We start from the raw sequence: 17,393 nt of genomic DNA, 5'->3' as shown, positions 1-17,393 counted from the left end.
AGGCAAAAATGAACTGTTGGCAGTAATAACAGAGAACCCTGCATGTAACTAGCCCTTGCTGATGTAACTGCACACCGGGAAGGGAGAGAAAGTGTGAGAAGTCCCTACATACCAACATATTCTGTCCCTGCAGGGTTAAATGGCAGTCTACTAACATCTACCAGGCGGATCATCAGCTCCTGGCTCCTGTCCCTCAAAAACATACCCCTACTTCACACAGGGGGGAGAGGGGTGGGGAGAGGAAAGAACAGAGGGAATGAAGACCCTCGGCACATATCTGAGCTGTCCCTATGGGAGCATGATCCGCAATGTCTGTAAGCCTGATGTCTGTGTGCATGCCGCTCAGTGCTACTTCGTCGGGAAGACAAACTGGCCTGACTCAATCAGCAGGCTACCATGTCCATCTGAGGGCCCTGTTCCTGACCGGTGTCCCGATCTGATGTTTGGTAATTTATGTGATAAAAACATGAAATGCCTAAGATCTACTGATTATATGTACGCATAATAATTACCCTTTTTCTGAATATAATTTTATTTAATATACTTCACTTTGTGCGTATTGCGCTGTTTCTTTTGTTTTTGACTCTCTAGTATTTAGGGGTGTTGAGCCACCTCTTGATACAGCTGCAGGCGCTCTCTGAGATCTACGCGTTTTGTATGTTTATTATTTTTTGTTTATCCATAGTTTTGAATTTCAGGGTATTTGCATTTGCATCTTAAAAACGTTGTCATTAGTCACATTTTATAACACTTTGAGGTTTATTGTAGTTGTGCACTTATCTGTTTCACTAGTCCTGTGTGCATCAAGACATCATCTCTTCATTGCAGCATCTTGTGTGCTGAGGAAAATCTCTGCAGTCCTCCTTCTCCATCTGTCAGCCCAAATTTGAGCTAAGGAATCTCTGCTCTCCTGTTTTTCACATTAGGCTTTTCTCAGATCCTAATCAGCCACGTGGAGTCTGGTTTATTGCCTGTGTGCAATTACCAGCTCTCTGCTGGATTTAGAGGCAGTTCTCTCAAACAGTGATAAGTCCCTATTACAGTGGCAATGAATTGTTGTGTTCATGCAGAATGATTTAGTTGAATTTGTATATTCCCACTGTGCCAAAACTGACACATTTTTAAGCATCCCACTTATAAATGTGATATACTGTACAGTTCAGTCTTAAACATTGCCCAAAATTGACAAGAGAATCATTCACCAGTCATACATGCAGCTATATTGTGAAAAGAATGTAATTGAAAGTATGCCATGGAGCGATTAGAATGTTCATTGTCATCATAATCATGATCAGCATCATAAAGATGTTTTATAAAGACTTAATTTGCATAACTGGCTGAGCAAGGAGTAATGGTACATTTTGCAATGACTAATCTTGCATTTTGCAGTGACATCACAAAGCATCTGTCTGCACTCCAGTTGTAGTAGATTAACTACACTGAGTACCTACAGCTGAACACAAACGATTGCCAATGCTTTTAAAATTCTATCCAGAATTCCAGCTTCATTGGAAGTACTGTAGGATCAGAAAATGTGGAAGCAGCTCGACGCTTGCTGACATATTAGAAGCAATATCCCATCTACTGTAAAATGTCATTACAATGTTATTCACTGGAAATAGTTCCAATTTAAAAAATATATATATTTTTAAATCCATATACTACTGCTAAATGCTTAAAGCTCAGTGCCAAAGGGCCCTAGTCAATGTATCCCAATGTTACAGACCGATAAAATGCAAATCGTTAAATTAATCAATAAACAATTCTTCATATTTGATATCTAGTCATCACATGAGTATCGAAAAAGTTACAATTTACCACTTATGCCTGTGTAATGTTCTTCTTAGTCTCCCAGATAGCAAGGAATCTTGCTGAGACTAACAAACGGTAGAAAAGAAGTTTGTCTTGTGTGCAATTCTTTTAAATGTCTAAAAAATATTATTGCAACTGTTTATTAAAAAAAAATTTAAATAGTTTTTTTATTAGGTTTTCAAAACATATTATATTAAACAACATTGCAACATTACAATAGAAAGAATGCAATTGAAATACAGAGAATAAACATACTTTTACAGAATTGTTTTTTTTTTGTATTGCATATCATACTGTTAATACCAGAGTTATACACAATAACACAAATAATAATAAAAAGACAGACAATGTACAGTACACGTGAAAGGTGGAAACCCGCTCAGGATCCGTGCGTAATATGTGGTGGGTGCACTAGGGAAAATGGGATAAACAGTTCCAAGTACTCTAAGTACTACCTTTATAGAGAGGGGAGTGGGCAAAGAGAAAAAGGCCCCTATTAACATGTACTCACCAACCACATGAAAATGTAACCATTTAAAAGCAGAATCCTAGTGGAGATATCTCCCTGTTAATCTTCAACATAATTTTGGTGCCTTAAGTTTGAATTTATTACTGAAAAAAACAGATTGCCCAGCACTCTGATTAGATTAAACACTCCAAAGTCACTCAAATGTTTGCACAAGTAGACCATGTTTATTTTGTATTATGTACAAAACAAATATAGAAGAATAAGATTTGTATACTCAAGCATGTAACATACCCTCATGTACATTAGGTGATTATTGAACAGAATACGTTTGAGTATATGCCAGCACTAAGAGGGAGAGAGAAGAGAGAGAAAGAAAGAGAAAGAGAGAAAGAGAAAGAGAAGAAGAGAGAGAGAGAAGCGAGAGAGAGGAGAGAGAGAGAAGAAGAGAGAGAGAGAGAGAGACCCTCTGACAGGAAAATGTATCATGGATAACTTAAAATAATTTGATAGGTCCTTAAGCCAATATAAAATAAAAGGGACAATTACACATTGTAAAAAACCTCCGTGTAACACAATGTACTGTACAAAAGTGAATGGAGGTTAATATTGATCAACCCTAACCTTTCTAGGAGTATAGAGGCATTAAGTAAACCTCTATAGAATGGTAGAAGCAAGTCGTTACTGCAATGATCAGAGGAAAGGAAGTGCTAACAGTATCAGCTGCAGAAAAGAATGCTACAAGTATGGAAGGGAAGAGAAGAGTGGAGCCACTAATGACCTGCCCACAATGTCTCCGTGGAGATTGATGAATAAATACATATGTGTGCCACTGTACAATATAATGAATGGCACTAGAATAATTCATGAAAAGCTGATCACCAAGTACCTAAAGCCAATAGAATTAATGATAAATAGGATACTTATGACCTAATAACCCCTTATTTATAGGGCGACAGGGGACAGACAGGCGATAGGTGATTATGATCTAGAGGCATTAAAAAGACAGACATCAACATTTTCTAAAACTAAAGTTACAGCTATCATCATGCACTTCCCAATCATAACCTGGTACAGTATGAGGGGATCCAATTGCCATCTCACACTATTTAGCCTGTATTATTGTATATATCCTCAAGGGTGATGTTATCTGTCGCCTTCCGCAATTAGTCTGAGGAGGCCCCAAGAAGTGTGTTTGAATGTCTGTGTAATTAAATCCCTATTTTGTTGTGACATAGTATCAATAAACTTTTCCCATTTTGAATTTTATTTTCTCAGTTTTAAGTTCTTTATTTGTCTCCGCTTACAACTTGTCCAGCAGCATCAATTTATTCAGATAGTCTTTTACAGTGTCCATTGTACGTAGGACACTCAGGCTTAATCCATTTTACCACCACTGCTTTTCTTGCTGCAAGCAAGACAATAGCTGCTAGCCGAGGGACATTTTTCCTACATTGACCTCTTTCCATCTTTCTATATTTCCAAACAGTAAGGGTAAGAGCTCGTTTATTGTTATTACTCTAGTGACTTTTTGTATATACTGTACTGCAAGACCTTTTTCCAGAAGTCAGAAATAACCAAACAATCCCAAATCGTTGTCCCTAATCCATTCATATAAATCTGAGATGGAATATTTGGTAATATTAGAATCTCCCCCAAAAAGCAAACTCGTCTTTTCCCAATAGGTCTTTTTTTGTAACTTTCCATACTTTTGCAGTAATGCATTACTTGTATATAAGGGAAGTGATGCGCTTGGGGCAACCCCATTTGTTCTTTTAGTTCCTGAAATGTAAATAACCTTTTTTATTCAGTAATTGATCGCTTAATATGATTTAAAATTTTTGTGTATTAGATATGCATTTGGGGAAATGTAGACCATAAATATAATATGAGTGGTCATTAATCTGTACAATTTGTGCACTGATAGAGAGAGGTCGGGGATCAAAAGGCAGAGCCAATCAGAAGAGGAAGGGGCTGTCACTTAAATAATGTTTTATACATTATTATACTTTTACATTTATATAAATAATTCATGGCCTGATTAATTTGCTTTATGGTATTTTGATTTTTTTTAAACACATACATGAATTCATATTTACACACATGTAGGATATTGTTTTAACTGCACCTTTAAAACGTTTATATATGACTATCCTGCTCCACAGATGAACATTAAACTTCATGTACCTGATATCTGACCAAAAGATGAACAAGCCATATATTAACCCTTTTGTAACTTCAGCGGTAACACAATAATATCAGAAATATAAACTGTGACATTTATTACAGCTACTAGTTTAAAAAAACATGGCCTCCAAATAAAAAGCAATGAGTCCGCTCAAATGCGCCCATGCTTAAAACATACTGTATGTCAGACAGTTTCATTTTTTTTCTAAGTCCCGTCTCGCTGTTTCTCGGCAGCTTCTGACCACCTTCTTGCCAACTTTTTCTGGTGAGGCAATTCTGAGAAGAAATCTCAATTCTATAGCGGCGATTACCATCGATAAGCTGATCGTGGATACTAGAATTGAGCGAGTTACAAAAACTGCCGATCAATGTCTATAAGTGGCTTATCGGCGCGCGTTTGGTGAATGTTTTGTTTTTCGGAAAAAAATATTGCTGAAAATGTCTAATAAATTCCGGAGCTTACAGAATAGCAGTAGGCTTTTTTGACGATAAACTGCTGATAACTGACTTATCGGACCTTTCTGCATAGGCCCCATAGTGTACATCAGTGAATATTTATAGCAATACAGCTGTGACCCGTTATAACGCAAATTCGTTTTTTGTTTTTTTTTGGGGTGGTTGGGCAAAATTGGGACAAAACATCCCCCCCTGCCTCCTTGATCAAAGTAAACCCCTGCTCACACAGTACCCCCCCTGCTTACAGTACCCCCCCCCCTCTCTCACAGTATCCCCCCGCTGCTCACAGTACCCTCCTGCTAAAAATATCCCCCCTGCTCAAACAGTAACCCCCCTCCCTACGCACAGTAACCCCCTTCTCAAACACGGTGTTCACACAGTGTTCTGTGGGCGCTCTGTGCACTCGCTGCACTCGGTGAGGGCTGAGGGCCGTGTGTGCGCGTGCCGTGGCCGTCTAACACACACTGTCCGCCCATACAGTATGTGTAGTGTTTAGTCATAGCCATGAACAGCGCATGTGTCTGGATGTGGAGAGCATTGCACATGGCTCATGTAAACAAAGCAGGGACGCCACAGTCTCTTCTTTAAAAGCCGATCCCATGCACATGCGCAGTGCCATCGTAACACAGCAGTGATATGCTGGGCATTCCGAACACTGACAGACACTGGGAGCAGAGCTGCCAAATGCCAGGTAAGAGATTTGTGCAGTTGCCGCTGCCCTACCGGGTCTGGGAATGCTGGGAGAGTTCTCAGCTTTCCCTCCGGCGGACGCGGTAGCACTGATGCAGCGGCCATTTTGATTTTTTTGCGATCCCGTTACTAAAACGGTGGTCTAGGGTGGACCCCGAGGACCGCGCTATAACGGGGTTCAGCTGTATTTATTACTTTATAGACTTATATAAATAAAGACTTCTACAAAAAAAATGTAATCTTCCACCTACATGCCCCATCTGTCCCTTTTGCAGTTCCACCTTTGAAATATTGAAAAAATAGATGCATTAATTAAAGCCTGTGTTGTTTTAAAGGCATACCATTACGCATGCCTGCTCTATAAGGCCTACTGAATTAAATGCATATGCGTTCCATTGAATTATTGCATGTGTGCAGAATCTACAACGCAAAGAAATACAGAAAAGTCAGTTGTTACCTGAATGATAATATATTGATGTTCTGTGTCACTGGTTGCTACACGAAGAAGGTTTGTTGAAGTGGAGAACCTGCAAAACATGGATGAAAACAATGGCATAAGTACAGCATTGAATGAAAGCAACAACATTACATACTAAACTGCATACTCAAACAACTCTAGTTGTTCACTACAGAGTATAACCCTCCCAAATAATTGTAAAAAATTGCTTTAATATTTAATGTTTTTTTTGTTTCAGTCACTGATTACTCTAGCCCACAGTCCTAAGATGCTGTAATAGTCCATTTATTTTGTCTTTGACATTCTTTAATTATGCAGCTGTGTATTTATACCACTGTACTTCCAACGAGCATCTAAAATAGCACCCCATCCCATGATAAAAGATGTTAACAAAACAAAAGAGTAGACCAAACACATTCCTGAATTGAGAGTGGAGAACAGTTTGAGGATGTCCTACCATATTTTCAGATGACACATCTGTCACCCTGGAAAAAATCCAGACCTAAGCATCCACTAAATGTTCATGTGTGGTGGACTATCTCTAGCCTGGGCCCAGGAACTATAGTTAACTTTGAATATAACCACACTTTTGTGTTTGTGTTTGCCATTCAATTGTGTACAATTTTGTTTGTATCGCCAGCTATCATGGATAAAGACTACTTCAAGGAGGCCATAATAGTTCAGGTCGGCGCACAATATCCACATTGCAAAAGAACAGATGTTTATTTTAGAAAATGCATGATGTATGATGAATGGTGGGGGGCTGGGTTGAAGGGTGTTTTGGTGTATACAGAATAAGAAGTAAAAACTGTTTAACCAGCCAACATGCGTTTAAAACATGCGTTCTAAAGTGTAACATTTACAGTATGTGCAGCGCATTACGCATGACAAGTGTGTACACATCTCTCTGAAATGCACTGACTGTACAGTATGCATTTCACATACAATAAGAACAATTGTTTTTTGTTTTTTTTTTAATTTTAAAGGAACCATTGGGAATGAAACACTGTAGTGAACTTCATAGTTTAAAAAGGTTCTTATGGAGGGTGCATGTGCACGGTTAACTGTGATGGATGCTTAAGATAGGAGCTCTGCTTTAGTGGAACTGCAGTTTGGCTCAGGTCAGGTTAATCCCCTGCACATAACCTGCTTAAAGGAAATAAAATATAACAGGAACTTTAGACCAAACAAGTTTCACAATTCTTTGCTTGCAAAGGAAAAAAAAACACAAGAGGCCTGCATAGTCCGACACAACCTGCCTCCATAGTTCTAAATGCAGAGAAATCCTCAGACTCAGAGATGGAGGAATTAATGCTTGTGACAAGTAAAGAGATGCATATACTTAGACAAGATATCACCTCAATAGAAAGCACTAAATGTGGCTCAAACATAACTAGAACAGAGAGTGGAGTCCATAGAGACATCCATTGAGTCACTGCATGAAAAACAAGAAGACAGAAAAAAATCAATCATGCCGCAACTATCTGCAGATCAAAAATATTATGGAGGACCTAAAACATACATAAAGTACCCCATACACCTATATTTTTATAGATATTACATTATTGTTCTCTTAATGCCAAAATTGGCCTAATCACCTGGTCAGATCACTCTCCAATAAAATTTACTTTGAATGACTGACGACTAAAACTATCTCCTTTTGGAAAAAGTGGAAAAATCACTAAAATAAACAAAACTAAAATTCTACACCAAAGTTAATAAGGCAGATAAAGTTCTGGCAAATAAACTTAGTATAAATTCATTAACTTCTATTAGAATCTAAAAAGATCAATTGGTCTATAACTCATGTACTAGAAAACAAAATATTTGCACAATACTACTCCTAGCTGTGCACTCTAATCACCAATGAAGATCTGAATACTACAAAATTAGACCTTATAAATACATTTTTTTTACTAATAGCCATATCCCAAAGGTTGAAGAGATGCCGCAACTAAAATTGGGTGCTCCGATATCACTGGAGGAGGTGTCCACAAATATTAAAGAACTTAGGGCCTCATGCATTAATTTTATCGGCATTTTCCCGCCAAATTTGCATTTGCTATTCAGTAAGCGGCGATAAGTGGCCAAAATCGGCATTTTGTCTTCCCGATAAAAATTTATCGGCAGGCGGCTGCCGATAACCCAATTATTGGCACTTTTCGCCACTTTTTCAAATCGGCTGTATTCTAGTAGCCCCGATCAGCTTATCAGTGCTGATCGGCACTCTAAACTTGAGATTTATACGGCAATTTGTCCCGCCAACTAAAGTTGGCAAGTTGGAGGGGAGAAGGATCGGCAAGGTTGCCAGGACGGCACTTAGAAAAAATAGCTAATCTCTACATCAATGGAGTCAATGGAGCGGGGACTTATAACTTTATAGGAGTGTTTATGTTCTATTGCTCCTAATTAAAATGTGCTTGGCATTACAGTGTCGATGTGATTCACTTCATCGTGTCACCGCTTACGTTTATTATTGGCAGAACATTGTACTTGTCTATGTTATCATGTTTTGCGTGTCACATTAGTCTTAATGTTATGATGTGTCAAGGGAAACTCTTATAGTAAACTCTTAAAGGAAGAGGTCACATCATATGAAACATGTTACTTAAGTGTGCTTCAATTTATTACAGTGGCGACACAGTTTATCGCACTGCGGCCAGATCCGCAAGCCGGGAGATTTCCCGGCTTGCTAGTGGCCGCCCCTCGGCGTGCCGCGCGTCATAGACGCGCGGTCACGCTTCTTCGGGAGCGTGCGCCCCCTGCACGCGCGTCCAGGGCTCCCCGAGGGAGCCCTGGTGTCCCGCGATCGCGGGACGGCGGCAGGGGGTTCCGGGGGACCCGGCGGACCCGGCAGCGGTAGGGAGAGCACCCCGATCGGAGGACGCTCTTCCGCTGCTTCAGCGCGCGCCCGTCACTCTCGGGCGCGCGCCAGGCTACTGCTGCGGCCAAGAACGGGCAAATGCTCGAATAAACTTGGCCGCAGCAGTATATGATGTAACACATTTCACACATCTAACAGATCCAGCGTATAGTAATGTTGGTATACATTATAGAATGCTTTGAATGTGTAACGCATGATCAAATGTCAATGTAGCTGTTTTTTTTCATGTTTTCATGTAGTTTGTGACCTCCCTCTTTTTATGACGTCCTCAATTGGACACTCAATAACATTGCATGTTTACATTGTACACGATGCATTATAATCAGTTTATGCTAACTTATACACAGATCTATAATAGTTACTCATTTTGAGACGATTCAAACATAATCAATAGCAAGTATCCTGATGGCATGAAATTATGCATAGGCACATTATAATTAGTTCATGTGAACATGTGACAATAACATGATAAATTAGACATGTTGCAACGTAGTTTTTCAACGTCAATGTCATGGTTGTATGCTAATGAGATGACTGAGTATTGCGTTCATAAGTGGTACATGCATTACACATTCCATTAATACTTGCGAATAAATTGTTGTTCAAAGCTTTACGTAACATCATAGTCAAATATCATGATTGCCTGGTGAACACACATAAATAATCCGTATAATTCGTAATGTATACCCGTTTGGAGTTCACAACTTGGATATGTTTATTTAACACCTTGTACTTCATCAACTCACGTGACATCATCACAAAGGTATTTAATGGAGGGCAATTACCTGCGCATTGACAGCTACAGACCTGAAGATGATATGATTGTTCATGAGACGGAGGAGGATTCTATTGGAGGAGAGGCTAGCTGAGGGACAGGATGTTACAGGGCAAGGAAGGGATAGGGACAGGAACAGGGACAGGCACGCGGAGGGGAGAGGAGATGAGAGGAGAAGAGAGAGGAGAGAAGTTGTGCCTCGTCCACGTTTGTACAGGTAGAGAACCATGTTAGATGGGATGAGTGAGGAGGAGATCATAAGTCAGTATCGTTTGAGTTCAGCAGCAGTCTTATCTCTTTATGAAGAAATACAGGTAGATTTAGATTTTGTGACAGCCAGAGGTCGTGCAGTCCCTGGGCTTGTTAAAATTCTGTGCTCATTACATTATCTTGCTTCCACGTAATTCCAGACAACTGTGGGCATAGTGGGCGGGGTCTCGCAATCTACATTCTCGCGGGCCTTTACCCAGTTTCTATGTGCACTGAATAGACGTGCTAGGAATTATATTCATTTTCCTACAGAGCACACAGAGTGGCTGGAAGTCAGGAATGGCTTTTATACCATAGCCGGGATACCATGTGTGATGGGTGCAATAGATTGCACACATGTTGCCTTGATCCTGCCTAGTCAGAGTGAGCATGCTTACCGCAATCGTAAGCACTACCATTCCCTGAATGTACAGGTGGTATGCGATGCCACGATGAAGATTATGCATGTGGTAGCCAAATTCCCTGGTTCCAGCCACGATTCCTCTATCCTTAGAAACTCATCAGTCTTCCACGCTTTTGAACAAGGCTATTTTGGACCTGGAAGGCTGGTGGGTGAGTACATATTATGATGTGTTCACAAATAACTCTTGTTTTTATATGAAATGTTGTATGTAATAATGTTTACACCGATTGTTTCATATTTGTGCACGATGGATTATCGGTGACTCAGGATACGGAATTAGGCCGTGGCTGTTGACCCCGGTGCCAAACCCTCAATCTGAAGCAGAGGAGAGGTATAATGTTGCACATATATCTACAAGATCTGTCATCGAGAGGACATTTGGCCTGCTTAAAACAAGATTCCGGTGTTTAGATCGAACTGGTGGGGCACTTCAATATAAGCCTGCTAAAGTGTCAGATATTGTAATTGCTTGTTGCATTTTGCACAATCGGGCACTCCACCATAATTTAGAAACCGACATAGGTCAGGCCTTGGAGGACGAGCATCCCGTACATTTAGCAGCTGACACTGAGCAAACAGCCTGTGGTGTGGAGACACGTCGTAATGTGATTAACACATATTTTTCATGTAAGCAACTACCTATATGTTCATTGTACTACATAGATGTATTAATTCATTGTAATGATAAATACATGTGTCTAAAAACCATTCACTTAGGAAACAGATGAATATGGTTCTCCCACCTTTCTGTTCTCTACTGTGTGGACAAATGCATGTGGCTCCAGTATGTCATTCATCAACAGGTTGTATTATACTTCTTACCACTAAAAAGTTTTGTGTGTACGTGAGGGAATAATGTGTACAAAATCTATCTTTTCTGACATGCTATTTTTGGATATGCATAAACAATAAACCTACTATGTTGATAACCAATAACTAGTGCAATATGGTTACATACAAATGTTCATGGTTTAATGATGTGTACGTAACATTCATTATCTCATGCATGTTAGGTTAGCACTACAACCTAGGTGATAATATAATATTCACATGACTAAATAGTTTCTATCACCTCCCTATTGTTATTGTGTACGTTCAGATACAATGTCTATGAGTTGTTATGTAGCATTTACATTCTTTGACAAGTCACACGTGAGATTATAATATATAGTAGATTAATGTGTTTGCTGAGTGATAATGTTGGTTGCATATATCACATGGCAATACATATAATGTTAGTAGAAAATAAAAAAATATCAATATAAGTTCTAACTTCAGTGCTTAGCAACATCATTATGATAATTAAGTGCATAGTAAATATTTGCACATTAGGATAACATTATGTAGTGATTGTTAATATGCGCAACAATCATTGCAAGCATTGTTACATATTTATTATAATTGTTGTTCGCTAGTCTTCACAATCAGCTAATATAACGATTGGCCCATCTGAAATCATACATTGGTCCCATGTATTCATCCTCGACATCTGTGAAATACAGCAAACACATGATGTTCAAAGATCAGCATGACAACGCTTAACACATCTCTATATGATTGTGGATATTCACGTATAAGTAACGTATATGTTTAAACTGCAAGGATCAAAGTAAATTTGTGAACAGGTGAACAAAAAGGAGCGAACAGCTAAATAGAGAGTGAATAAATAATATTAATATTAAAAATGATGAAATTAAATAAATGTGATGACCAAAATCCCCAGCTCAAACCTCACTGGTGGGACCTGTTTCACGGGTTCCAAAGTTTAGAAGTATCTCAGAACATCCAGGGGGAGCATATATTGGGTTGAGAAAACAAAACAAGATACACAGATATAAGTGCAGACGTAATACAATCAGTGGATAAATGTGGCAGTGTCTTGGCTCATATAGCTGTTCTACTCACAGGACTAAAGGGTATATATAAGCAGTTGGCAAATAGGGTTGCCACCCTTAAAGGTAATTAGGCACCGGACCCCCTATCGATACTCCGTCAACATATACCGCATGTGTAAAGAGAGAGAAAACTACATAGTGCGATCAATATGTAAACTTTATAAAAAATGAATGGGTAAAAAAATGCGCACTTACAATGTGCTAATAGAATAAAAGCATTTGTCACAAATTGTGAGTAGGAGATGTCCCGAGCAGCTCACCGCCTCCCTGGGGTATACTCCTGACGAAGCCGAGAACAGTTCCTGGTAGCTGGGCGAAACGCGTTGAGTAAACCAGCAGACCTATTTTGGTCTTGGAGGCGACCCGTAGCTGAACCAAGCCTGCAGCCGTGACGTCAGAGGACCAGACGAGCGCACAGAGGGAGGCTCCGATCGTGGATACAGTGCCGTGGCATCCAGCCTGATGACCCAGGGAGGCGGTGAGCTGCTCGGGACATCTCCTACTCACAATTTGTGACAAATGCTTTTATTCTATTAGCACATTGTAAGTGCGCATTTTTTTACCCATTCATTTTTTATAAAGTTTACATATTGATCGCACTATGTAGTTTTCTCTCTCTTTACACATGCGGTATATGCTGACGGAGTATCGATAGGGGGTCCGGTGCCTAATTACCTTCAAGGGTGGCAACCCTATTTGCCAACTGCTTATATATACCCTTTAGTCCTGTGAGTAGAACAGCTATATGAGCCAAGACACTGCCACATTTATCCACTGATTGTATTACGTTTGCACTTATATCTGTGTATCTTGTTTTGTTTTCTCAACCCAATATATGCTCCCCCTGGATGTTCTGAGGATCAAAGTAAAGACATAGAACTATCTCATGTTTCTAATGCCGGTGTTCGCATTACTACTGATATGTTTGTTCCGGTGCCTGCATACATAATAATGTGCGCGCACAACGTCTGTTGCGCTCGCACGTCACGAATGTGTGGACTAACTCTTAGCGCATGCGCAAAACGATGTGTACGCTGTGCGTTCAATACATGTCCCTCTATGGTGCTGCTAGCAGTACGCATATCATGGCTGAAAGTTATGATATGGAAGCGAAACAAATTCACTTCTACACACATACATATCTAAACTTTCTAAACGGACGTGTGCCCACGGCCAAAACGTACGATCAGCCAATGAGCGAACAAAATACGTGTGACGTCATGTGAAGGCAACATGAAATGCACGCAAATACCCCTCCCACTGAATGAACATTGGCCTCCAGCATTTTGCACGCACCACCCCCCCACGCGCGCATGACACACTGCACTGACCGTAACAATAAGCTAAGGGCACAGCCAATACTGTTTCACGCGCGCACGTCGGTTGGGGGGGGGCTTGCATCGGTAACCTTTTTAAGGACACCTTGGGACATGATCACGTTCCCACGTCACATGTGGGCGACACATTGTTTTTATATGTTGAATGCTAAACAATGAGGTGTGTGTGTGTTACAGTTAGTGTAACATTTAGAAAAGATGGTTTAAAATCGATAATAATGAATGATTTAGGACTCCGTCACCAATGTGTACTCCTGGTTCGTCATGTAGTCTATAGTTATAGGAAATAATCTATTTGTGAACGCTCCATGTAAGGCTGTCTGCAATGTTACGCTGTATCCACTCATTTGGCTAACAAATTGTCTATATTATGCAGATTATGTTATAATATTTGTGACATATATAATTTGAGTCAAGGCATAATGGAATGTGTATTTACCATTATTGTAGAAATCAAAACTGATTTGGCTGCAACAAATCGCTCCAGGAAGGCACAACAGTATCATTCCATGGTTGAGTCAACCGTTGAATCCTGATTCAGACACATCTCCGTGAGGCCGTCATATGGATCTGCAGTGGCTTCTTGAAACAAGACATCCGGAGGTACGTACAGTTGTTGGTTGTTTTCACCTCCACATTCGTATTGGCCATATAAGTTTTGAAACATATCAAAGTAGTTATGTCCATCTTGCATCTCGTCGAGAGGAATGGACGGTGCAGGTATATCAGCAGACGCGACAGTCTTTGAGGCTTCTATGTAACTGGCATTAGGCAAAAATATGCTATTTAACAGAATATATGTTCCATGTTCCATGGTAAGTTTAAATGATGCAGCAACCTGCCAGCAGCCGTATCGTTGAGCTTGACGATGAGGGACACGCTCAAAACATTCATTTGCGGATAAAGTGAAACGTACAGAAGTTTTAAAATTTCTTTGATTGGCTGTTTCTTGGTAGTATGGATATTTGTTTTGGATCAAGTCATAGATCTCCCCCACGGTAGCCTTTTTCAGTGGCGTTGACTCGATTGCTTCATAAATCAAAAATTTGTATGATTTACGTGGATGGCTGTGCAATGTGGAAGGTCCTGCCATTTCTTCTCTCTTCAAGTGTACAGTGTCTAAGTTGAAAGCATAAGGATGTCTGCTGAATGTGTGAATAGTTACATGTTATCTTTGCGGTATTTTCCAAGGTTATAATACAAATAAACATTTATACACATAGTTTTTCTCCCACAAGAAATTTGTTACAATAATTGGCTGAGATTCTTTGTCTAAGATACCCTCTTTTCACAGGAATCAAAACTTTACTTGCTGCTTAGGCAATCAAAATGAGAAAATCAAGTTTACTCTTAATTACAATAACAATGTGTGTGTAATCATCAACTGTGCTATGATGAACAGATTTCTACATACACCTCTCTCTTTCTCTCTCTCTCTCTCTTTTTCTCTCTCTTTTGCTCTCTCTTTCTCTCTCTCTCTCTCTCTCTCTCTCTCTCTCTCTCTCTCTCTCTCTCTATATATATATATATATATATATATATATATATAATATTATTACTGCTAAATTCAAGGCCTTGATGTGTGGAAACAGGCCTTGTTGTAATTATATTCAAAGTTCATTAAAGTGTATAACATTACTGGTTCAGTATGCTTGAGGGCCTAATTGAGTCAGCTGTGTAGAAGTAGTATTTAACAGCAAACAAGGCCTCTTTGCAGCCATTAAGGCCTGTAATGTTAATTCTGATGCTATATATTATATATAGAGTGCAAAACTAAAGGCATTGATGGGTGTAAGCAGGCCTTGTTGTAATCATAATCTAAGTTCAATACAGCTGACTGAATAAGGGGCTCACTCATACTGATACAATAATTGTAGCAAGTGTCCTAACATTTGTATATCATTAACACAAGGGCTGTTTGCAGACAACACTGACAGAAATATATATATATATATATATATATATATATATATATATATATATATATATATATATATATCAGTAAATATATACACACACACACAAAGATAGACAATGTGTGTGTCTGTATACATATATAGATAGAGATACAGAGATAGACTACAGATATATTCATACACACTTACAGATCTGTTATTTTAACCACAAATCATACATGATCACATGCCAACATGATGAACTATGAATGAAGAGTAAGGTAAGTAATGTCTTACAGAGTGAAGACACAAGAAAACATTACATTAAAATGTAGGCTGTTATATGGGTAATTACATTAATTTGTATGTACATAATATTAGCATGAAATGACAATCTAAATTTCAATAATACACCTGTAACATCTCATACTGAACAAGAGCTAAGTGAATGTAATCTTCCATATACATGCAAAGTGTGTCATAATGTATTAACATTAATCAACTGATGATTAATAGATATTCATATGTTATAAAATATGCCTTCACTCATTCAGTGAATGAGCATTTATAAACATTCATGTGTACAAGGACATACTTGAATGTTTGCAAGCATCTGTACATGATCATACATACACTATGCATGAAAGAGTCTGCAGTAAAGGACACCAATACACAAAAATATTTAGTGAATGTGCTTATTTATTTTTGTTTATCTTTTTGAGAGCGAGTCACAGGCCTGCTTGTTGGCTGTTGTGTTCGCCTTTTCCCTGTGCCAAGTACTCTCACCTTAACTTTAGCACTTGTACTGGCCTGTGGCAGTTCTGGGACACTGTTTGTGGGCTGTGGCACTTCAGGGGCACTAAGTGTGGGCTGGGGCAGTTCAGGGGCACTAAGTGTGGGCTGGGGCAGTTCAGGGGCACTAAGTGTGGGCTGAGGCACTTCAGGGGCACTAAGTGTGGCCTGTGGCACTTCAGGGGCACTTTTTGTGTTTTAATCTTCTTCCAAAAGCTGGTTATTAGTAATTGTTGTCCTAACTTTCTTTTGCGTGTCTCATTTGTAGGTATCGGTTCCATATTTTGAACAGATGTAAGCGGTTGGATGTTGACAGGGACCTGCATAGAACTTGCACCTACTGTACCGGTATCATCCAGAAGAGGGGAATGAAGAACTGATGACTCTGGAGAAAAAGTAGCAGCATGTAAAGATCCATCCTCTGATGGGGTAAAGTGGAATTGTTGTTCTCTTGCTGTACTCCGAAACTGATTTGCGTGGCTTACATTCAGAACTAGTGCTTGTAATGTCCTGTTTACATTTTGGATTTCTTTAGGAACTTGGATGATGACATTTTTAATTTGTGCCATTTCTGATATTGACCTTTCATGCATCCTTTCATGCAGTGACATCATCCTTTCAAGCATTGACATCATTTCTGAATGGTGACGATTTTCTTCACCCAAGATTCGTTCTTCTGAAGCTGCAATAGCTGAGTAGGTGTCACGAGCAGGAGGACTTGAATGCTGTGTTAATCCAAGAGTGTCAACATCTTCATGGTAACTTGAGAGAATTTGTCCTTGAGCGGCAACATCTGGTTCTACAAATAAATAAAGACATTATGAACTGACATGAAACTTTCATTTTTTTTACAATATAATGATAGTTCTCATAGTGGAACACATAACATGTTTCCATAATTAATTATTTGTGTCCAATTAAAAGATGATGCTTGAAGCAACAATGAAGTTTCGACTCAGTGTGAAAGAAGAATGAATTAAAGTTTGTTGTAACATCACAACTCCTAGCTGATACTTGAAAACAGACACAATACATGTTGTGTCATGAAACACTACATCTCCTGTGTCAATAACT

The sequence above is a fragment of the Ascaphus truei genome, chromosome 3 (assembly GCF_040206685.1).
Source record: "Ascaphus truei isolate aAscTru1 chromosome 3, aAscTru1.hap1, whole genome shotgun sequence".
NCBI classification, from domain to species: domain Eukaryota; kingdom Metazoa; phylum Chordata; class Amphibia; order Anura; family Ascaphidae; genus Ascaphus; species Ascaphus truei.
The sequence above is the reverse complement of the archived record's forward strand: the minus strand, read 5'-3'. Positions refer to the sequence as shown.